This window comes from Canis lupus, chromosome 4 (assembly GCF_003254725.2).
Source record: "Canis lupus dingo isolate Sandy chromosome 4, ASM325472v2, whole genome shotgun sequence".
NCBI classification, from domain to species: domain Eukaryota; kingdom Metazoa; phylum Chordata; class Mammalia; order Carnivora; family Canidae; genus Canis; species Canis lupus.
Genome location: NC_064246.1, coordinates 22,726,983 through 22,747,975, shown reverse-complemented (window position 1 = coordinate 22,747,975; position 20,993 = coordinate 22,726,983). Strand labels below are relative to the sequence as shown.

Below are 20,993 nucleotides of genomic sequence, written 5' to 3'. Positions count from 1 at the left end.
AGATAGGAGTCAAGGCTGATGATCCAAGTGTCCAGGGGCAGGTGGAACTAAGCAGTGCCTGGAGTTGGCTGACGTTAGGCAGAGAGGACTGTGGGAAGGGGGCAGGGTGGGGTGCCAGGTCAGCTGCAGGAGCACACCCAAGTTTGCAGAATGAGGCGGCCTGGCGTCCCTGGACCTTCCCTTCCAACCCTGTTTCCCAGGGTCAAACCTTGTTCTCTAAGTGTCCCTTGTTCCATTCCCCCATCGCCATGATCACGTGGGAGGAACTCTGGCGTCAGAGAACCCGGAGCTAGAATCCCAGCTCCGCTATTTCCAGCTGCGTGACTTTGGGCAAATGACTTCGCCCCTCTGAGCCTCAACTTCCTCACCTGCCAGGCAGCGACGGTACTAGAATTTGCCTCCTGGGGTTGCTGGGAGGATTTACAGAGCCCACAAGCAGTGCTCCCGCAGCCACCGAGTCCTCCCATCTCCCCTGCCACTTCCCCTCCGTGGCCGCTGATCCCGACAGTCCCACAGCTGCCCCTCCTCCGGCCCCAAGTACTGCAAGTTCTGGAGTAGATGACTTTCAAATCTGGGAAGGAGAGCCCATCACACACACCTTGAGCTGGGTAATTTATGAATCAAATTGTGCTCCGTCAGGGCTCCGCGGCCCAGAAATAGATGTGGTCGGACGAGGTTCAGGGAGCCAGCCTCAGACACAGTTATCTTCATAGAAACTGGCCACCAGCGGGCAGAACCGGCCTGGACGACTGACCTTGAGGGGCTCCCTGGGGAGGGGGCTGCGAAGCCCTCCTCGGCCTGACCCCTGCCCCGAGTCCCGAAGAGAGGACGGCGATCTGCATGCCACTCAGGAGGAGAGCTGGTGACCAAGTTACTTAACCAAGTTACTTAACCTCACTGGGCCTCAGGGTCCTCCCTTGTTTCAAAACGCCTGGCTTTCCTTTGGCAGGGGTTTCTCACATGTCTTTGTTTTGGTAGAAAATCCTTTCATCAGGGAAAATCTTGCACAGATCCCCAGTATATAAAACAGTCCAGAACAGAGCTAGCTGTCCTGGCTGAGGTCGGTGATGGGAGGAGGGGACAGCGTCCAGCACATTCTGCACCCACAGAGGGGCCCCAGGGGACGGGCTGGGGGCTTGAAGCCTCAGGGAACTTAGAAGTCCCCATTGACTCTTTCAGTTTTAAGATTCTAGGACTGTCTACGAGCGCACATCCAAGGATGTACGAGGCCTGACGTTATGCCATCCAGGTCATCCTCGGACCAGGAAACGCTGACCAGACAGGTGAAGTTCTTGAGATTCAGAGGATTAACGTCTTCATCCGGATCTGATCTTTTTGAAAGGGGTAGAGGTTGGAGTGCCTAAGACCACGCCTCTCCAGCTGTGCGACTATGGGCAAGTTAACTACCCTCTCTGGGGTTTCCTGGGCTGTAAAAGGGGGAAGGATAATACTTATCTCATAGGGCTGATGTGAATGCAAAAGCTGGCAATGCATCTCTTCAGTTCAGCACAGTGTCCAGCACATAGTAAGTGCTTAATAAATATTAGCTGTTGCTATAGATTCTTTTGGAGAAGGAAGGACACTTGGCACTCGGGACATTTATGCTGCTTAATCCTCATAGGAGCCCCACTGATGAGTAAACTGATGTGAGAGGCTAATTTGTCCCGAGTCATGCGGCTGGTAAGTGGTTGAACTAAAATCTAAACCCGCAGCTTTTAATGCCAAGGCCTGTGTTCTTTTTTCCTGCTCCTCCCTACAAACACTGCTTCTAGAAGGCCCCACCAGGAAAGCCCCAGTCTGTGCCAGGCATAGTTTCCCAATGTCGGAGGGTTTTCCGGCATCTGGTCAGTGACTCAGAGTGTAACATCAAAGCAGATACTTCTGGTCAGGGCAAGACTGGAGTTACCAACTACCAATTTAGTTAAGTACAAAACCCACCCGACAATGTGGAAAGCATAAAAAAAATTATCTTGTGTTCTACTGAAAATGGGTCAGAAATCAGAAATCATGTTCACAAGAAAAGATGGCAAATTTGTCCTATGGGGGTAGGAGCCCCCTAATCCGAAAACAAGAGGGTCAGGTTTTCCCAAAGATTAGCTTTGGGAACTCCTGCATGGGATAGAGAAGAAGCTAACTTTTAAAAAGTTCTGTGGTCCAGATAATTCTGGAAACACTGAGAAGGTATCTATCTTCACCACGAGACTTGTCAGAGCCTTTAATGTGCTAATGTGCATTGCGACCCACCAGGATGACCACCCTGTGAATACAGTGTCTCTCCAACTTATTTGGCCACAGAACCCTTTCGCCCAGAGCTCTCTTGAGAGGGGGTGTGGGGAACCCACCGAAAAAAGTGATGGCGAAAAACCAGCTGCTCCCACAGTTACCCTCCAGTGGGGTCTCTGAGCACACAAGTTAGATGTGTCCAGAGTCAGAGATGGAAAATGGAAGAGTGCTGAAAATCCCATCAGGCTTGAACTTCATCTCCCCTGGGGATCGGAGGGTTGGGGATGGAGAGGAACGTGGCCAGCATCACATGCAGGTTAGAGGCAGAGCTGGGTCTACTGGGTCATCCTCAAGCCGGTTCAACTCTGGGTGCCCGACTGGATCATAATCAGATGTGGGTTCTGGGCCAGCGGTGGCTCCCCTGGCAGCTTTGGGGACCATGTTTTTTAAAAAGAAACGTTTCTCACTGTGGACAATTTCAAACATAAGTAAACGTAGAGACAGGAGCACAGTGAAGCCCTATATACCCATCACCTCGAGTCAACCATCATCGACATTTTGTCGATCATTTTAAAAACTGTCCTCCCCCCTGCAGCATCTTCCAGAGTCATTACAGCAAATCTCAGTTCATCCTTAAATGCTGTATACATCTCTGAAAAGGACTTGGAAGTGCACTGAGCCTGCCTTTGTCGCACTAAGCAAAATAAATGATTCCTGATGTCACTTGAGACGTAGCCCCTCTTCCAGCAGGGACCCTGCTTTTGAAGCCACATTAAGATTAGAGGCTTTAACTCTTTCTACTCAGTCGTCAGGGAGCAAGCCTCTGAGATCATCGAAAATGAAAGAAAAGGTGCTGCCCACATGGTAAAGTTTCATTTCCCAACCAAGAACAAGAAGAAGAGCAAAGAAAGATCAGAAGCAAACAGGGCAAGACGACAACCAGCGTCGCCTGGGTGGTGAACCCATCGGGGTGTGTTGTATCAGGTTCTGTGCTTCTCTAAATATGTGCTATTGCACATTTGCCAGTGAGCCTGGCCCTGCTGCCCTGACGAAGACTGGGGTCCTGGATAGGGTTTGGGTGGGGGAGAGGCAAGGGGTAGCCATTTCACCCTGGCAGCCCGGCCTCCAGAAAGCCCTCATCCTCCCAGCTCAAATGTCAGTCCTAGATGTCACATTGTGTCCCCAGGTCCTGGCCCAGCGCCCCACACTGAGAGTGGGTGTTCAGAATGCTTGATGAGTGAGCCCGGCCAGACAGGGAGGGGTGTCCCGAGATGTTCCTTGGCTCACACAGGCAGGAACTTCTGCTGAGCAAGCGGGAAGTGGGAGAAAGAAAGACGTCCTTGCCTTTTTGGCCAAGGAGGAGGGTCAGCAACCAAAGTCTCCGGAAAGACTCTGACCACACTTCTGAAAAGGAGAGCCACAGGTCAGAGTTCAGGGTCCTTCTCACAGGGCCAGCCTTGGGATATGCGGCCAGGGTCCTCTCAATTACAAGGCCTGATCTGGGCTACAGACCCCCCCTCCCTACTCTCTTGGCAGGAGGGCAGTTTCTCCAGGAAGCTCCCCAGCACTGCTGAGGGGATGGGCACCCCCTGGCACCCCCCCTCCAAGCTCTGTGGAGAGACACTTCTGAAGGGGTGGGAGGAGCACAGAATCTTGCTGGAGACAGATGATATCTTCTGGGGATGTTTGCAGGCCTGAGACTCAGCGCCCCTGGAAAAGAGGAAGTTCTTTGTCTGTGGGGGAGGCTCCTGGCACTGCCCCGACACCAAACGGAGCCTCAGAGCCCGAACGCCACCTCCGTCAAAGCCAGAAAGGAGGGCAGTCTTTGCTCTTCAGCCCCCCAACCTCTGCCCAGATGTCCAGCCCAGCCTGCAGCTCCCTCCATGGAAGATGACGTGTGGCTTTAATTATCGAGTGCCCGGTACGAGCCTCAGGAAGGAGCCAGCCCCACCAGGCCCGGCTCCTGTTGACAAGGGGCTGCCAAGTTGGCGAGTAGCGTCCTGCGGGCTGCCACACTGTCCCCCACTCTCTGGGCGGTGACCAGGCTCTCCCTTCACTTCTGGGGTGCCCGCAGTCTGGCCCCCCCGCTCTCGAGGGCAGGGTGGGGTGAAGCAGGAGTGCGGATGAGGCAGCGTGTGCAGAAGGACCAGCTCTGAGCCTGGCCCAGGAGAGAGCTCTGTCGAGTCATGGGAGAGACGCAGAGGGATGAGCTGGGGCAGGAGAGAGCAGGCCAGGCCAGTGCAGGGCTCTGAACGACGAGTGAGTTCTCTGAAGGACAGGGGTGGCTGCCATGGAGGCTGGGGGTGGTTCGAAGAGTTGTGGGTGGCTGGACCGACAAGGGATGGAGTCCAGGATGGTTGGCACGAGTGCTCCAGATTCTCTCTCACCTGGTCACCTCCGCGGCCTTCCAGCAGGCTCCTTGCTTCTCCTCTTGCTCCCTCTCCAGCCCAAGCTCCACCTTTCTCTGATCTTGTCAAGGCCTGACCAAGGCCTTTAAGCTCAAGTTACTCCATTGCAATGTTTCCCCAGTGCACATGGCATAAGGTCCCGACCCCTCATCCTGGTCTGCAAGACCCTAAGTGCTCCATCCCACTCCAGCTTCTCTGAGTTTCCTGTAGCCAGCCACTCCTCTATTCCCCACCTGCCCTACCCTCATCCAACCTCTCTTTCTGGGTTCTTGTTTCTTAGACACCCCCAGCTCATTCTTGCCTCAGGGCCTTTGTATATGCTGTGTCTCCTGCCTGGAACTTTTTTCCCCATAGCTCTGCATGGCCACCACCTCCACAGTCGCTCAGGCCTCTCTCAAATGTCACCATACCCAGGAGGCCTTTCCCAACCACCCAGCCAAGTCGTCCCCAGCTCAGTCACTCTCCCGTCCGCCTCCAATCCACCAGTGTTTTATTTTCTCCCAAGTACCTGTCAACTCTTTAAAATTATCTCATGCATTCATCTGTCAGTTTACTTTCTATTTCCCTCACTAAACTGTAAGTTCCATGAGGTCAACAGCTTTATCTGTCTCGTTCATGGTTATATCCCCAGACGCTGGCACAGGAGAGGTACCTGATAAATATTTATAAGTAATCCACTTAGCTCAACCTCTGTGTTATAAAAAGGGACAAGCTCCCCAAACTGCTCAGCGAACTAGAGGCAGAGCCAACAGACCAGAAGCCACTACCACGACCTCCAGGACCACGTCCCCCTTCCTCGCCCTCTCTTCCTCTCTTTGAGGGGTGGGTGAGCTGTCAAGCCCGGCTCCCTCCCCAACATAAAAGCCCTCTCAGGAAGCAGGCTCCAAGGAGTCCCATGGGGGGCTCTCCCCTGAGCCTCCACCGGTGATGGACTCTGCATCCTGTACCCGAGGCAGCTTCCAGGCAGAGCAGGGGAGTGGTAACCGTGGGGGAGAGCTGGTGCCGAGCAGCTGAAGGAGCTGGCCTGGGAAACAGGCCCCTTCCCTCACTGCTCTGGGCCTCGCTTTTCCCATCTGCGACTTGGAAAGGTTGCACGGGACGCTACCTGGGTCCCTGTGGCCTGTGGCTGGTGAGCCCCACGCAACTGCGCCCCCAGTGTTGGGAGTAAAATGCCGATGGGCAAGGGGACAGGAGGCGGGAGAGCTGTGCCTGCTGCTCCCCTCCCTGCCTGACCCCAGAACCATCTCGGGTTCTCAGGCTGGGTTATCAATCTCCCTGCGCCTGGAGAACTCCCTGAAATGAAATTCCTATTGGCGTAGGGCCTGTGATATAACAAGTCACTTGCTTTGCTTGGGAAATGAAAGATGGTTAAGGCAGAGTTCCTGGGACAGAGGCGATCTCCATAAATCTGCCAGAGCGTTCCGGGGATTACTTTGTGGGATTAATTATCTGTCCTTCAAACAAAGACCTGACCTCAGCGGCCTGAATGTCCCCAGCCTTGCAGGGGAGGGAGCACCGGGTGGCCCGGAGGCGGGCCCAGGTCGGGCGGCACATGCGGGCACTGTTAAGGCACCAGGTCGGCACTTCACTGGTCCTGTAAGACCCTACACAGCTCCCTCGGGCCCAGCACATCCAGTCGGCCTCACTTCCAGCACCTTTTGCAGTGTGGCCCTTCTGGGTCTCTCTGATAACCAGGCCTCCCGGGACGACCCTACCTACTCGTGCTTCTATTGCCCAGACTTGGGGCAGAGGCTTCTGGTGTGGATGAAAAAGTTATGCGGGCAGCGGACAGGATAAAAACTGGAGCGGGAGCCAGTTCAGTATCAACCGCTTCACCAGCCATTTGACTTTGAGTTTCTTGAACTGAGTCTCAGTTTACTCACCTGTGAAAAGGGAACAGTGTGGGTAGGGTCTGTACATGACGGCGTTGTCATGTGGACAAGCATGTGGACTTCGGACTCACGTAGACCTGCCACTTCTTGACTTGGATGGCCCTACGTGTTACATAAACCTGCCTTTCTTTTTGTTTTTCTTTTCTTTTTTCTTTTCTTTTCTTTTCTTTTCTTTTCTTTTCTTTTCTTTTCTTTCTTTTCTTTTCTTCTTTCTTCCTTTCTTCTTCTTAAAGATTATTTATTTGACAGAGAGAGAGTGAGCACATAAGCAGGGAGAGAGGGGCAGAGGGAGAGAGAGAAGCAGGCTCCCTGTTGAGCAGGGAGCCTGTTGTGGGGCTCTAGCCCAGGACACTGAGATCATGACTGAGCTGAGGGCAGATGCTTAATTGACTGAGCCACCCAGGAGGCACCCCATGTTACATAACCTTTCTGATCCTGTTTTCTCATCTGTGAAATGGGGACAGCAGTAGTGCTTTTTGCAAGCTGAAGATGCAGCCTCTGTAGAGGGTCCTGCATGACATCTTTGTGGGTGGGTGGGGGACTCCACTGGTACCTTAATTACAGCTACAGGACAAGAAGCTTCCCATTTTCCACTGTCACTCTAGGCCAGTCCCTTCTCCCTGCTGAACTCACATTGCGTATAAATCTTCCACTGTCCCTGAATGGAGCCAAGCAGAAGGCACGATTCTTGGAGCCAGGAAAACTCAGTGCTAATCACAGGAGGGCTGGCCAGAGCTGCTCCAAGTCAGCCAAGCCCCAATTAGCTGTTCTGAGTCACAAGGGCCACAGAGGAAAGGCGGCTGGTATGGTGTTTGGTTCCCTGGAGAAACAGGAAGGGGAGTAAATTTCACAGTAGAAACGTGGGTGTTAGATGGTCCCCTCTGAGCAGAGGTGGCTGGGGAGTGATGCAGATCCTGGACATGGGATGAGGTCCTGGATATGGGATGTGGGTGGCTTGGTGCCAAACGCGACCTAGGCAAACTCGGGCAGGCCACCCTGGGTGAGCCTCCGTGTTCTCAGAGGTGAAGCGGAAAGGCCATTCCTCCCTTGCCGTGTCATCCTGAGGACGCACAACTTACGTGGAGGCCCCTGGCAGCTGGCCCACGTGAGGCCCTCAGGAAAGCAGGGCTTCTTTCTGGGTTCTCAGGGCAACGTGGTTGGGGCCCAAGCAGGCCTCAGCTTCAGTGGCTCACAACCAGGGCGCCTGATGGACGTGTGTGCATTCCAGGGGATTCCATGATGGAGAGGGAGAGAATGAGGCAAAGAAGGCAGAGCCTCGTTAAACACCTCTGGGCTAGGGTGGTCCTAGCCCAGAGGTGACAGGTCAGAGAGAACATGGAAGCTGGGCTGGTCAGACAGCAGGAGCATCTAATGAGAAATGGAATGGAGCTGACCACCCTGCTTCCATCAACCAGACCATGCAAGCTGGGGAGTCAGGGAGGCTTCTGGAGGCTGTGAGTGGGAAGGTAAGGCTTAAAGAAGGGAAGGACATAGACAGATGGATAATGGAGTGACGGGCAGACTTTGTAGGTAGATAGGCTGCTGCAGGCTCCTCTCCGCTCATCTTTTTCTGTTTGTTAAAGGTTTTATCTTTGTTTTTTGAGAGAGAGGGGAGAGGTGGGGGAGGGGCAGAGGGAGAGCAAGAATCTCAAACAGGCTCCACGCCCAGCACGGAGCCCAACATGGGGATCAATCTCACAACTCTTACATCATGACCCGAGCTGAAGTCAAGAGTCAGGCGCTTAGTTGACTGAGCCACCCAGGTGCCACTCCTCTCCACTCTTCTGGACTGTCCTTTATTCGAGAACATACAGTTGGAAGCAGTCACTTCCCCTAAATGAGGTCAATGAACTTGGGAATAATAGTAATTTACTGAGCATTTACTATATGCCAGGTATTGAGCTAAGCACTGCCCCCTCTGAAGCAGGTGTTTTAACCTCAATTTACAGAAGTGATTCGCAGCGGTCCCACAGGCTGTTGCACTCGGGGCCAGGATTTGACCTCAGACCAATCTGATCTGCTACCTTAGCACACTAATGCCAGAGACATTTCTCAGGGAGCATCTAGGCGGTCATTTTATCCTGTGGGTGGCCATCCCATCACTCCAAGTTGGGTCAAGGTAGGGACAGCATCCGTACCTCCACACTCTGGAGGATGGCCAGCAGCTAGGGTGGGTGCTCTGAATTCTGCAGAAGCAGGATGAGAAAGAAATAGGAGGACACACAGTAGGTTGGGACTGAGATAAAAGGGTGGAGCCAGACCCAACATCCCTCTGAATCCCTCCTAGCTTTCTCAACGTCAGACGTGATCTCCAGAATTGGAGACCAAAGTGCCTCAGTCCAACCCCGGCTCCGACACCGACAAGCTGAGTGCCCTTGGGCTAGTTCTTCAACCTCCCTGAGCTCTGTTTCCTCATCTATGTTGTAGGGACAACGACAGCACCTTCTTCCCTGGGGTGCTGCCGTGAAGACAAGTGAGCCAACACACGTAAGCTGCTTAAAGCAGGGCATGTGGCGATGACCCAATAAATGCTAATAAATGTCACCACTGTTGCATTTTCCTCTTAAGCCCTCATTTGGTCATCTCCTTCTCCCAAAGAAGTGCCAATTCCAGCATTTTGCTGAAGTTGCCAATATGCACAGGCACGTAGTATCGTTAAATATCTACTGTTGCTATTGGCTTGTTTTACTGACATACATGGTATCATGCTATTCCTTTCTGTTCTTTCACCACTTAAAACTAGGCTTTCAAGATTTATCTCTTTTGCTTTCTGTACATTTATTAAGTTGAATCATACGAAACTGCTGACATCCCACCATTTCTGACCTACAAGAACAGTGACTTCACGTGATTTAACCTCCGAGTTTGTGGCTTCTAACTGATATAGAGTATTCTCCAGTGTAGGGGCTGGCAAACCTTTTCTGGAAAAGGCCATAGTAAATATTTTAGACCTTGCAGGTCAAGAGGCAAAATTGAGGACATTGTGTTGGTACCTATTTAATGAGAGAAAATAAATTTCCACAAAATTTTTGAGGAAATCCAAAACAATAACTAAACACATTTTTTTTTTTTTTTTGGTAATATCGGTCTCCTACTAAGAAGAATGGAACTTTGGGGGGAGGAGATAATATTTCACTTAAGTGCAGTTCAAAGGTAGGATTTACTACCATCAAACCACCTGCAAAATGACTCTTTTGAATCTGTTCTCAGGTCTGAGATCACACAAAAGCAGGCAGCGGGGGAAGCTGGCCCATGTGCCCATATGGGGGATGTGTGTGACCAGGTTGATCACGGTAGTTGCCACTTGCATTGCCCTGGTCTGTGCTCAGCTTCAGCACCTTGACCCTGCGTTCCCCTCGTTGGCAGGCTTTCCCATCCTGGTGAATACACTTTGCCTATTTTTCCATTGAATTTTCCAACTTTTCCCGAATGATTTGCAGGGATTCCTTGTGCAGTCTATATAGTCCCTTGTTGATTTTAATTGTTGCAGAAATCTTCACCCCACATGTCATCTGTTGTTAGCTTTGTCCATATATTCTGACTGAATTGGAAATCTTTTGATGTAGATCCATCTTTCACTGCCAGCATGTGCTCTTTGGGTGCTAAGTCCTTTCCAAGCACAAGGTCATGAAGATATACCCCCACATTTCCTTTTATGAGCTTTGTATTTTACTGTTCACGTTGACATCTTTAATCCATCTGAAGTCTACCTTGGCATACAGTATATGGTGGAGAACTTGCTTTATTTTTCTCTACAGAGTGAGCTAGTTTTCCCAACACCAGCTACTAAACAAGTCATCTCTTCCCCACTGATTTGTGGCACCACCTTTATCATATATCAAGTTCCCATGTTTATATGTGGGTCTAGTCCTAAGAGCTGCATTCTGTCCCATTGGCCTATCTGTCTGTCATTTAAAGCGTACTAGAGGGATTAGGGCCCACCCACTCATAGCCCTGTTGTCCTCTTCTGCGCTGGCTGTCTTGGGTGACACCAACCCGGGCTGCCAGCTCCCTACGGCTTGTGGATACTGCTTGTGATGATGAGCTGGCCAATCTGACCCCCCCTCTAGGAACTCTGGAATTAGAAAACTAGAATATGAAGATGGTTGACAGCTGAGACAGAAGCTAGAAGGACAATCCAGGGGCAGCCGTGATGGAGAGGGGGCAGTATGGCCGTCACGGATGAACCAGGTGAGATCACGAGGGGGTCAGTGTGGTAGAGAGAGATGAGTGGGGCAAAAGACCAGAGTGGGGCAAAGATGCTGTGGTAGGCTGAATAATGGCCCTCAAAGACAGCCAGCTCCTGATCCTTGAAACCTCTGAATGTTACTTTACATGGTGTACATGATTCAGTGAAGCATCATGGGAGGGGCAGATTATCCTCTGGGCTCTACATGTCACCACAGGGGTCCTTGAAGAGGGAGGCAGAGGGAGATTAGACTGCAGGAAAGGAGAAGGCAACATGGCCAGGGGGAAAGAGGTTGGGTGGTGCATCCACGTGCCGATGAAGGAACACTGACGGCCACCAGCAGCTGGAGGCGGCAAGAAATGGATCCTCCCTGGGCTCCCCAGAAGGAACCAGTCCTGCTGACGCTTTGATTTTAGCCCCATAAGATTGATTTTAGACTTCTGGCCTCCAGAGCCATTAGAGAATAAATTTCTGTTGCTATAAGCCACAGTTTGTAGTGGTTTGTTACCACAGCCATGGGACACCGTAAGAAAGATCATGCTTAAGCTTGCTGTTCCAGTTCCTCCTTCCAGAAGGCCCTACTCTCAGGATGGCTGCTCTGGGTTCCCACAGGAACCAGCTTCCTAAGTGCTCTCAGATTCTTGGAACCACAGATGCCCCAAAAGGAACACTCCACACTCCTTCACTTGACCCTTAAGACCCTTCAAATCATCTTTCCTCTTCTGCAGCCCAGCTGGTCCGTCTGTTGCCTTGTAGGCACTTCATGAATAGTCCTCTCCCTCTAAGCCGTGGCTCCAGTCAGCTCCTCCTGCCCAGGATGCCCTCCTTCCCATTTCCCCCACCCACCCTCCCATCCCAGTGCTAGTGCCCCCCCATTTCCAAGGTGGCTTCCTTACGTGGTCCTATCCAACAGAGCGCTGGTATGTCCTGACTTCTTGCCTGGTGCCAGGTGGTGTTCTGAGCACTTTGCGTGCTATCAGTGGGATTCTCTGAGCCTCCACTGTCCCGTCCCTTCAATTCGATAGCTGAGGAAAGGGCCAGTTCAGGTCTACTGCCCATGAGGACCCCTTATTTTCAGCCATTTGGATGCTCCCCTCCCAATTATTGCCCTATCTGCATGTAACTTGTATTATTGTTTACTATTTTCTTTAATCGGGCTAAATTTTTTCATCAACAACTCATTCTAAAAGAATCCACTTAAGAGCTTCACAAATGGAGAACCAGTTCACTGGCCATAAATAGAGATTGTAAAATGGATAAAATGAGCCTATGTGGTTAGATTTTTAGCCACAACAGCTTGCCATCTGATGGCTCCAGCCAGCTCTCTTCTTCTTAAATGGGAAGATAAGCCAAAGGCGAACGAGGTGTTAAAGGTGTGAGCACCCAATTGGACTTTCTCCTGGACAGAAATGACAGAAATAGAAATTCTGAGCAAGGACTGAGAAGGGAATAACCGTTTCACTGTGTGCTTCGATGTGATTTCACGCCCCACCCGCGTGCCACTTAAAATCATCTCTCTGGGAATCGGCATGTGGTTGAAGCTGTTGCCCTCACCCCAGCCCTAGCCCCCCAGCACTCTCTACCTCCTCTGATCTGCGTGAGGACTTTCTGGCAGCACTTGCTGCTCAATGAGTGCCATGTGGATGGATAAGCAGCTATTCATATGCTTCCCTCCCCACAAGTCCTCAAGCTTCTCAGTGGAATGGTTTCCCATTTCCACTTTCCATTCTAGAGCCTGTCTCCCCAAGATCACCAGGTAGGGAGGCTGGATGAAGACCTTGCTAAGCATCTGCTGAGTCATGAACAGGCAACTCTTCTGTCCCTTTGGACCTCTAGAGAACCAACTGCACCCCAGGACCTCAAGCCCTCACTTGCAAAATGCTCCCTTAAGTCTCAACTTAATTGCTCTCTTGGATACCAAAGACTCCCACCATCATTATGAAGAAAAATCGGTCATTGGCTCCTTTAAAATAACCCTTGCTACACCAGCTGCTGCTGTGAAGTGCCCTTCAGCCTCTGCTAGCACTGATTCAAAAGCACCTCATTGATGTGGTCCTTCAGGGTGGGGGTCCTCCTGCACCGGCAGCTGAGGCGGGTGGTGGGGGCAGTGGGCTGGAAAGCCTGATTCCACCTCACTTCCCCCCATAAGAGCAATGCCTTCTGGGGGGCTGGGATGGAACACCGCGCGGCAGAAGGAGATTGTGGGAACAATAAATTCATTCTCTGCCAGAATGTTTGTTCACTTCAATCAATGTCTGAAAGTATCTGCTCTGAAATCTCTGTTTCCAGGATATTGGTCAAATATTTGAATGGGGCAGCTAGTTAATTGACTCAGACAGAGCACTTGACAGAGAGGCAGAGGGAGAGGCTGCGGGGCACCGCTACACAGCTGAGCCCAGAGGTAGGCCTGGCGGTTCCCGAACCTTGGCAGTCACAACAGGTGCTCGGGACAGGGCAGGGGACGGTGGGGCCAGGGGTCCTGCAGAAGTGTGGGTTCTGGAGCCAGCCTGCTCTTCCACCCACTGGCCATATGGCCTTGGGCAACCGGGCCTTAGTGTCCTCCTCTATAAAAAGGGATGACAATAATAGTACCCATCTCATGGGGTTATTATTGGCAGGAATAAAAGGGTTGATGCAGGTCAAGCATCTGGATGGGCTATTTGCAAAATGCTGGCCACTATGATTGATTGTGATTGCTCCTTAGTCTGGCATTCGGAGGTCTCCAGGGGGAGTCCCATGCTGCAAGAGGGTGTTCGGGCTGGAAAGGAAGTTCCAGAAATTGTGTGCTCACAGTCTGCCCTGGCTGGTGACACTTCCCTTCCTTATGGTCTCCAAATCATCCCAAGAGCACTGCCTTCTCAGAGAACACACCTTTTTCTGACCTCTTGAGGTATATGTTCTATATGCTATGCTTCAAGCTTTCCTGATGAAGTACTTGTGCAGTTGGGTTTTCCCTGGGGCCTATATGGACATGTCTAGTGAACTCATGGGTGGGCTTGCAGGGGTTGACATTCTCACTAAAAGAAAGGTCCCTTCTCCTCCCCCCTCACCTTTTCTTTTTTTAAGATTTTATTTATTTATTTATTCATGAGAGACCCACACAGAGAGAGGCAGAGACATAGGCAGAGGGAGAAGCAGGCTTCCGGGAGGGAGCCCAATGAGGGACTCAATCCCAGGACCCCAGGATCATGACCTGAGCCAAACACAGATGCTCAACCACTGAGCCACCCAGGCGCCCCTCCCTTTCTTGTTTTAAATTGCTTTAAACACAGATTGGGAGTAGGGAGGGTGGCATGGTGTCCCCATGGCCCTGTCTGGGCCCTATGGAGAGGGGGACTACAGGCCGGAACTGGAGAAGCTGCTTATATGGAGCGGGGCAGACAATGCACAGGGACTCAAGCAAGGGTGCCGAGGGGCCCAGGTTTCAAGCACAGCAGCAATAGTGGGGGAGAAGCAGTCCTGGTCTCTCCCCATGGTCCATTTTGGTTTTGGGATCATGGAACATCCAGGGGAAGCTGGGCCATTCCAGTGGCTATGGAAGGGTGCTGACAACAGGGGCCCAGGTGAGTTACCCACCTCCGGTGGCTTGGTGCAGGGGATGCCCACAAGAGGTCAGGGGCAGAAGACCAGGTCAGTCATATAGCACATGGAATCGCCTGTCTCTCCGCACCACAGGGGCCCCTGCAACACCTGGGGGCTTTACAGAGAGCTGAAGTGTTAGGTTTTGCAGGCAGGGAAGATGGGCACAAGCCAGTAACTTCAGTATTTTTAGAGATTCCATTCCCACCTACAGCTGAGCAACCCTAGTATCTTTTCTTGTATGTGCTTGTCATCAACCAGAGGACAATTTTTTTTTTTTAAACTCTGTTAACATTCCCACTTCACAGATGCGGAGACTGAGGCACAAACAAGAGAAGTAACCTGCTCGGGGTCCCCTGACACTTGAGCCCCCTCCCTGGGGGGCCCTGCTCATAGCTGGTACACAGCGAACACCACCGAAGACACGGATGTGCTGGCAGGAATGCAGGGGCAGATGTCAACATTTTTGTTCCCTCGGGGGAGTCATGAATCAGAGCTGCGTGGGGGGTGGGAGATGCTGATGGGCTGAGCTCCTTGCAACTCCATCTGCTTACTTACCCGGTCTGCAGGGAGCCCCAGGGCGGCCCCCACCTGTGCCCCTACCCCACCCACTCCTCCTCCCTCTGCCTTGCGGAGCTGAGCCCGGAGAGCCGGGGAACTGCAGCGTGGGGTTGTTGGGTGACTTCAGGTTTAATATCTTTGTAACCATATTGCAAAAGGGCATGCCTAAGACGGCGCCTTTCGCTTAATCTTTCTCTTTTATTGCTTTTTCTCTTGTATGATTTAACCTTGCACCAGGTATCAAGCTAGATAAATAAAAACTTTTATTTCAGATTAGCCCCGGCTGGGGGCTGCCTTGAAAGCTGAGCAGTCATCCAGGGAGTCAGATGAAAAAGGGAGCTGGGAATCTGAGCTGCTTAGAGGGGCTCATCTCAGGTTCAAAGCCCCCAAAAGATATTTGAGACCTTTTCTGAGGGGAGGGGCAAAATCTCCTCCAGTGCCCACAGCCTGGAGGTGCTCAAGCCCGCACAGCAGCCCTCCGGACCCCCTCCCAGGTGGCCCCACCCCCACTGCCTCTTCTCACCCCGTATTTCCTCCCCAGTGCTCCCTCCCCAGCCACCGGACCCTGCTTTTGTAGACTCATTTCCCAGTGGATTGTGGGTTCCACAGGGGCAGTGACAGTGGCTTTCACTTCGCTGCGGGTCCCCAGGGTCCAGCATGGAGCCTGGCCCACAGTAGGCACACAGGCAATATTCAGGGTTAACTGAATGAATGATAGAATCCTGGGATTCCAGTCCACACCCAGACGAGCGGGTTGACACGAATCATTTCATTTCCCAGGCAGCATGGTAAAGGATGGCAGGAAGACTGTGAGCTTGGGAAGCAGGGAGATAGAGATTTGAATACTGTGTCCACCCCTTCTGTGCTGTGTGACCCTAAAAGCACGTTTCAGGAGATCCGTGAGTTTGGTTTCCTTGTCTGTAAAATGGCTCTGGGCCGCCAGATCCCAGGCTTATGGAGAGGGTCAGAGACGGTGTCTAGCCAAGGCAAAGTCTCATGCTCAGTGACAGACACACAAGGTGTTGTTCATAGCAGCACGATTCGCGATAGCAGGGATCAGTGCACGCACTCATCAGCAGGAAAACAGATTGCCTGTGGCATTTTCACGTGACGGAGGACTATGCGGTAATAAAAAGGAACAAATGAGACCTACGCCCCCAAAATACGAATGAATCCCAGATATGTAATATCGGGCAAAGAAAACACAAGTCCCGGAGACGACGCATATAACATGATACTTTTTAAATAAGCTTCAAAGGCAACTAAACCCAAACAATATGTGATCCGTGTATATGTGACAAAGGATCACACAAGCACGGGAATGGAAAACAAACCCAAGATTCAAAGATGGGGAGGAATGCAGCCAGATGTGAGGTATGGAGGACAGTCTGGCTCTTGGGGTGGCTGCAGGGGTGGGGGGGTTCATGGGTGTCCACGATGTTATTAAAAATTAATAATGTAGCTAAAGAGGGCCAACATAGACAGATGTTGATCATGATCCAAGAATTATGTCTCTAAGAGTTCCGAGAGCCTGAGGTGTGCCAAGCGAATACAGAGAGAAAATGCAAAATAGATGGCAGCTAATTTCATAATCCTCTAAAGATCTCAAAGCCTTGGAAATCCAGTACAAAGAGGTCACCTGAGAGATGAGGAAAAAGTGGACAAGAGGCAAATTTGTTAAAAAGACAAATGCTTGTTGACACAGGGAAACTGGACAAGAACGTCCCTGCCAAACAACCTCCAGCCATGAACTAGAATAATCCGCAGCCCCATGAGCAACCTCCAGCCGTGACTGATGTACCAGACCCAGGTGCGCCCGAAGAGAAGTTTCCTGGGCTAAGTCTAGGTGCGGTCCCTGCCCAGCTAGGGAGGAGGACCCGACGGGTAGCAGAAGAGGTGCTAGTTGGGCCCTAGGGGGGTTGTTCGTGGGGCGGGGGGGGGGGGCTCCCACGGTACATGGGACACGTAGGAGGCTCTGCAGTATCCTGAGCAAGGGACAGGGACACGTGCCCCTGAAGAGGGTATGGGAAAGAGCGGAAGTGGGGAGGGAGGGTCTCAGACCGCAGAGAACTTGCTCAGAGGTCCACTGACGGATGTTCTCAGGGGAAGGACGCAAGGAGCACGGTTCTGCTGTTGGCCTGAAAGGCACAGAGGGCGTCCTTAAAGGAGGGAGGAGGAACAAGGGCTTCTCTGGTTTATCACAAAGGCCGGGCACTGGAGAGTGCTGGGAGCAGGAACAGGCTGGGAAGTCGCCCATCCCTGAAGAAGGAGGGAGAAAGATGGGGGGTGGAGGGGTGGAGGGAGGAAGTGCAGGCTTTCCTGAGGCTCACCAGGAGAAACGGAGCCTTGGTGGGAGAGATCAATGTCATTTAGGTATGGTGGGGGGAGAACTGTTAATAATATGCCAGTTTTTTAAAATACATATATGTATATATTAAATATTAAAAAAATATTTCCCCAGGGACACCTGGGTGGCTCAGCAGTTAAGCATCTGCCTTCAGCTCAGGGCGTGATCCTGGAGTCCTGGGATCGAGTCCTACATCGGGCTCCTTGTGGGGAGCCTGCTTCTCCCTCTGCCTGTGTCTCTGCCTCTCTCTCTCTGTGTCTCTCATGAATAAATAAATAAAATCTTTAAAACTAAATAAATATATATATTTTCCCAGTATATTTGTGGGGTTTTTTTGGATATTTTTTTATTGGGAGTTCGATTTGCCAACATATAGTATAACACCCAGTGCTCATCTCGTCAAGTGTGCCCGTCACCCAGTCACCCCAACCCCCACCCCCTCCCCTTCCACCACGCCTTGTTCATTTCCCAGAGTTAGGTGTCTCTTATATTTTGTCACACTCCCTGATATTTTCCACTCATTTTCTCTCCTTTCCCCTTTATTCCCTTTCACTATTCTTTATATTCCCCAAATGAATGAGACCATATGTTTGTCCTTCTCCGATTGACTTACTTCACTCAGCATAATACCCTCCAGTTTCCCAGTATACTTGTATAATTATATAAAAACCCACCAGAGGCACTGTCCCTAGATATTTATGAATGAAGACAGTCATGGGCTACAAGTGGAATAAACCTTGGACACATTTGTTCCTGCTCTAGAGAGAATGCCTACTAATTTGCCAGTGGCTTCTGGAGGGCTGGGTAAGGCTTGGAGACCTGTCCGGAGACCGGGAAAGTGTGCGGGGATCAATTAGTGATGTCTGCCTTGGGATGGGATTGGTGAATCCGGGTATATGTGGTGATGCAGGTCTGGGGTAGCAATCACGGGTTTAAACAGATCAACTTTCCTTTTGAATATGCCCCTTTCTGCCCAGGCCACCACCAGGACCCCCAAAAACCTAGACTCAGAGGTTAGATGCTTCTTTGTCTCCTCCCTTTTTTTGTACTATTTCTTTTCAGTATGTCACCAGAGCCTGCTGCCTGCCTTCTTGTACATCTGCACAACGACCACCCCTCCCAGTTGGTGTGACAGCCTAGGAGCGGACCATCTTCGTCCCAGGGCTTCCTGTTCCAATCCATCTGGAACTCCCATGAGATGAAGCTTCTAATGACTCCCTGTTCACCCTCCTCAACCCCCCGCCTTACTCAAGAGCCTTCTTATTTTGCCTTCTATGGCCTCCACCAACTGGCCCCGCTGCCTGTCTCGGATCTGCCTTTCACTTCTCCCCGGCCACCTCTTGGCTCCAGCCAGGTGGGTCATTTTCCCCTGTGCCCAGCAGATGCTCCAAAGTTTCTGGCGCTTCCAGACACCTGCTGTGCACCCCCAAGCTGGGGGCTGTGGCGTGCGATTCAGAGATCTAAAGCAGGTCTGATATCCCTGAGTTTTCACTTCTCAGGGGTGGGGAAGAAAAATGCCAAGTGGTTTAATCACAAGGGCTTTGATGTATTTCAAACGATGGGCTCCTGTGATAGCTGCTTCCCACCAGGCCACGGCCAGGGGCCCGATTCAGTAACTGGCATACATGTCAGCTTGTGCAAGTCTGGCTGTATCTGATTATTCTCTCCTCACACACGCATTGCACACTCATGCACACACACACACACACACACACACAGCCTTCACTCAAAGGGCTCAATGCATTTTCAAGAAACTGCCTCGCTCGTTAATATTACAGCAAAATCCAGTAAAGAGTGGCACGTGAGGGCTTTGTCTTTCACTAACACCCCTGGGCAGGTCCCCAGTGTGGCTGGTGGTGAGGCCACTGCCCTTCAAGCTGGGGTGAGGGGTTTTGACCCTGACACTGCTCACTGATTCTTCATTCCAGGCCAATGTTTCTCAACCTTCCTGTCATCGCCCCCACTACCAGCCACTTAAGACATGTTTTCTGAATTGCTCCCCCTTCCATGAAATTTTAATACTGCTGATATATCTGCATTTTATACCTACCTGTGCTTTATAAACACTTTTTGCCCCTCATAACAAATTTTTGCCTCCTTGAAGGTAGTATCACCCCAGTTGACCGCATAGGCTTTTCCTGATCAGTACTTTTCAAAGTGTGGTTCCCAGACCAGCAGTGTCAGCATCACCTGGGACCCACCCCCTGAGGTTCCAATCCAGTAGTTTAGGGTAGGACTCAAAATCTTTAATTTCTAATAATTCCTATTATTAGATATTGATGCTGATGCCACTGGTCTGGAAACCACACTTTGAGAACCACTATTGTTATGAAAAATGGGTGTATTCTGGAGCCCGAGAGACTTCGGTTCAAATCCCTGCTCTTCTACTTAGTAGCTGTGACCCTTGGCCAATCTATATGCTCATTAAGCCTCAATTTACTGTGTGCAGAATGGAGTAATATCTCCCTCAGAAATAGCTGTGGGAGATAAATGTGTCCAGCCAGTGCTCAGTGCACGACAGGTGCCCAATAAATGCTCTTCCCCTCCTCTCCCCCTGGGGGATGCTCTGGAGCTGCAGAAGGACAGGCAGGCAGGGCTGTGATGAGGAAAGGGATGTGGGCTGCAAGGCATGGTTGGTGGGAGAGATGGGGCCCCCACAGCCTGGAAGGTGGTGTCTGGGCTAAAAGAGAAGCTGTGGCACAGGGCGTGGTGGAAAGCGCTAGCGTGGGCTGTTGGCCACACCCTCACTCCCCAGCCCTTCTGGCACTGGAAAGGAGTCCCTGCAGCAGCAGTCGTGGGAAGGAGAGAGTCAATTGACAGAACTCATCAGTCTAACATGTGTGGAAACTGAAAATGCTTCCGGAAAAGTTCAGAGAGTGTCAGAACCACCTGGAGGGCTCCTTAAGACAGTTTTCTGGGCCCCCTTTCCCAGGCTTCTGAGTCAGTAATTCTGGGACAGGGCCTGAGAGTTTGCATGTCCAACAGGCATCCAGGTGCTGCTGCTGCTGGTCTAAGACCGTCATGCTGAGAATCGCTGCTTCACAGCCTCCTGTAGATGGGCTCCCGACTTCAGGGGACGGAGAAACAGTGAGAAGTCTGGGTGCTTGCAGGAAGGTGATGGCAGGATAGAACCCTCGGTGCCCTTTGGGACTGAATGATGGAAGCCTTCAGCCTGGGCTCCTGGCCACCAGGGGAACCCTGCTTGCTGGCAGGTTAGAGTGGCCTCGGCTAGTGATGTGGGCTTCGGACAGCACGCCACATGCCTGTCTCCGCCGCATCCTGACAGGCAGCAAGGCAGGAGGGAAATGTCTGGCGTCTTTTGAGGCCTACCATGCAGTGCCCTGAGGACACTCACCAAACACCGCTCAGTTTAGAGAGTGAACTCACTTATTTTTATTTTCACAACTCTGAGAAAGATACAACTGGCCCCATTAAAAGCTGGGGAATCTGGTCCTTCGAGAGTTTCGGTCACCCACTCAAGGGCACTTAGGAAGACAATGTTCTTCTCCAGAACACAGAGTGGTCAGATATTAAATTAAGCAACGTCCCTGTTCAAGGGGGCTCTAAAGCCATCTCAGGCCATGGGCTGGTCCTATGCCACCTGTCCCAACAGCCACCTCTTGTCACCTCGACCTCCTCACCCTCCTTTGGCTCTGCTGTCTCTGTTCCCCCACTGGGATGGCCAGTTGGGGGACACCACGACAGCCTCCCCTTGGACCTGCTTATTCCCACCTGCCCTCCCCCAGCCCACTGGGTCCAGTCTGACCACAGTGAGCTTCCCACAATGCTCTTCA

At 51.6% G+C, this 20,993-nt stretch overlaps 1 protein-coding gene and 2 long non-coding RNA genes across 6 annotated transcripts in view; 2 read left to right on the top strand and 1 right to left on the bottom strand.

Annotated features, from left to right (window-relative positions):
* LOC125752101 (cadherin-23-like) overlaps positions 1 to 20,993 on the bottom strand; it is a 285,602-nt gene that overhangs the window by 117,853 nt on the left and 146,756 nt on the right. The gene's annotated exons all lie outside the window — the stretch shown is intronic.
* LOC112651183 (uncharacterized) lies at positions 117 to 12,932 on the top strand. Of its 4 annotated transcripts, none has more exons than XR_007410145.1 (6): positions 117 to 608; positions 714 to 870; positions 1,180 to 3,646; positions 3,916 to 4,144; positions 10,594 to 10,714; positions 12,445 to 12,932. It is a non-coding gene; the product is annotated as an uncharacterized LOC112651183 (long non-coding RNA). The 4 variants fall into 4 exon arrangements; XR_004815087.2 differs by having other exon boundaries at positions 118 to 608; positions 714 to 862; positions 1,187 to 3,646; XR_004815086.2 differs by having other exon boundaries at positions 118 to 608; positions 714 to 862.
* On the top strand, positions 12,948 to 17,456 carry LOC118354497 (uncharacterized). Its single transcript, XR_007410146.1, has 4 exons — positions 12,948 to 13,113; positions 13,417 to 13,602; positions 14,600 to 16,662; positions 17,314 to 17,456. It is a non-coding gene; the product is annotated as an uncharacterized LOC118354497 (long non-coding RNA).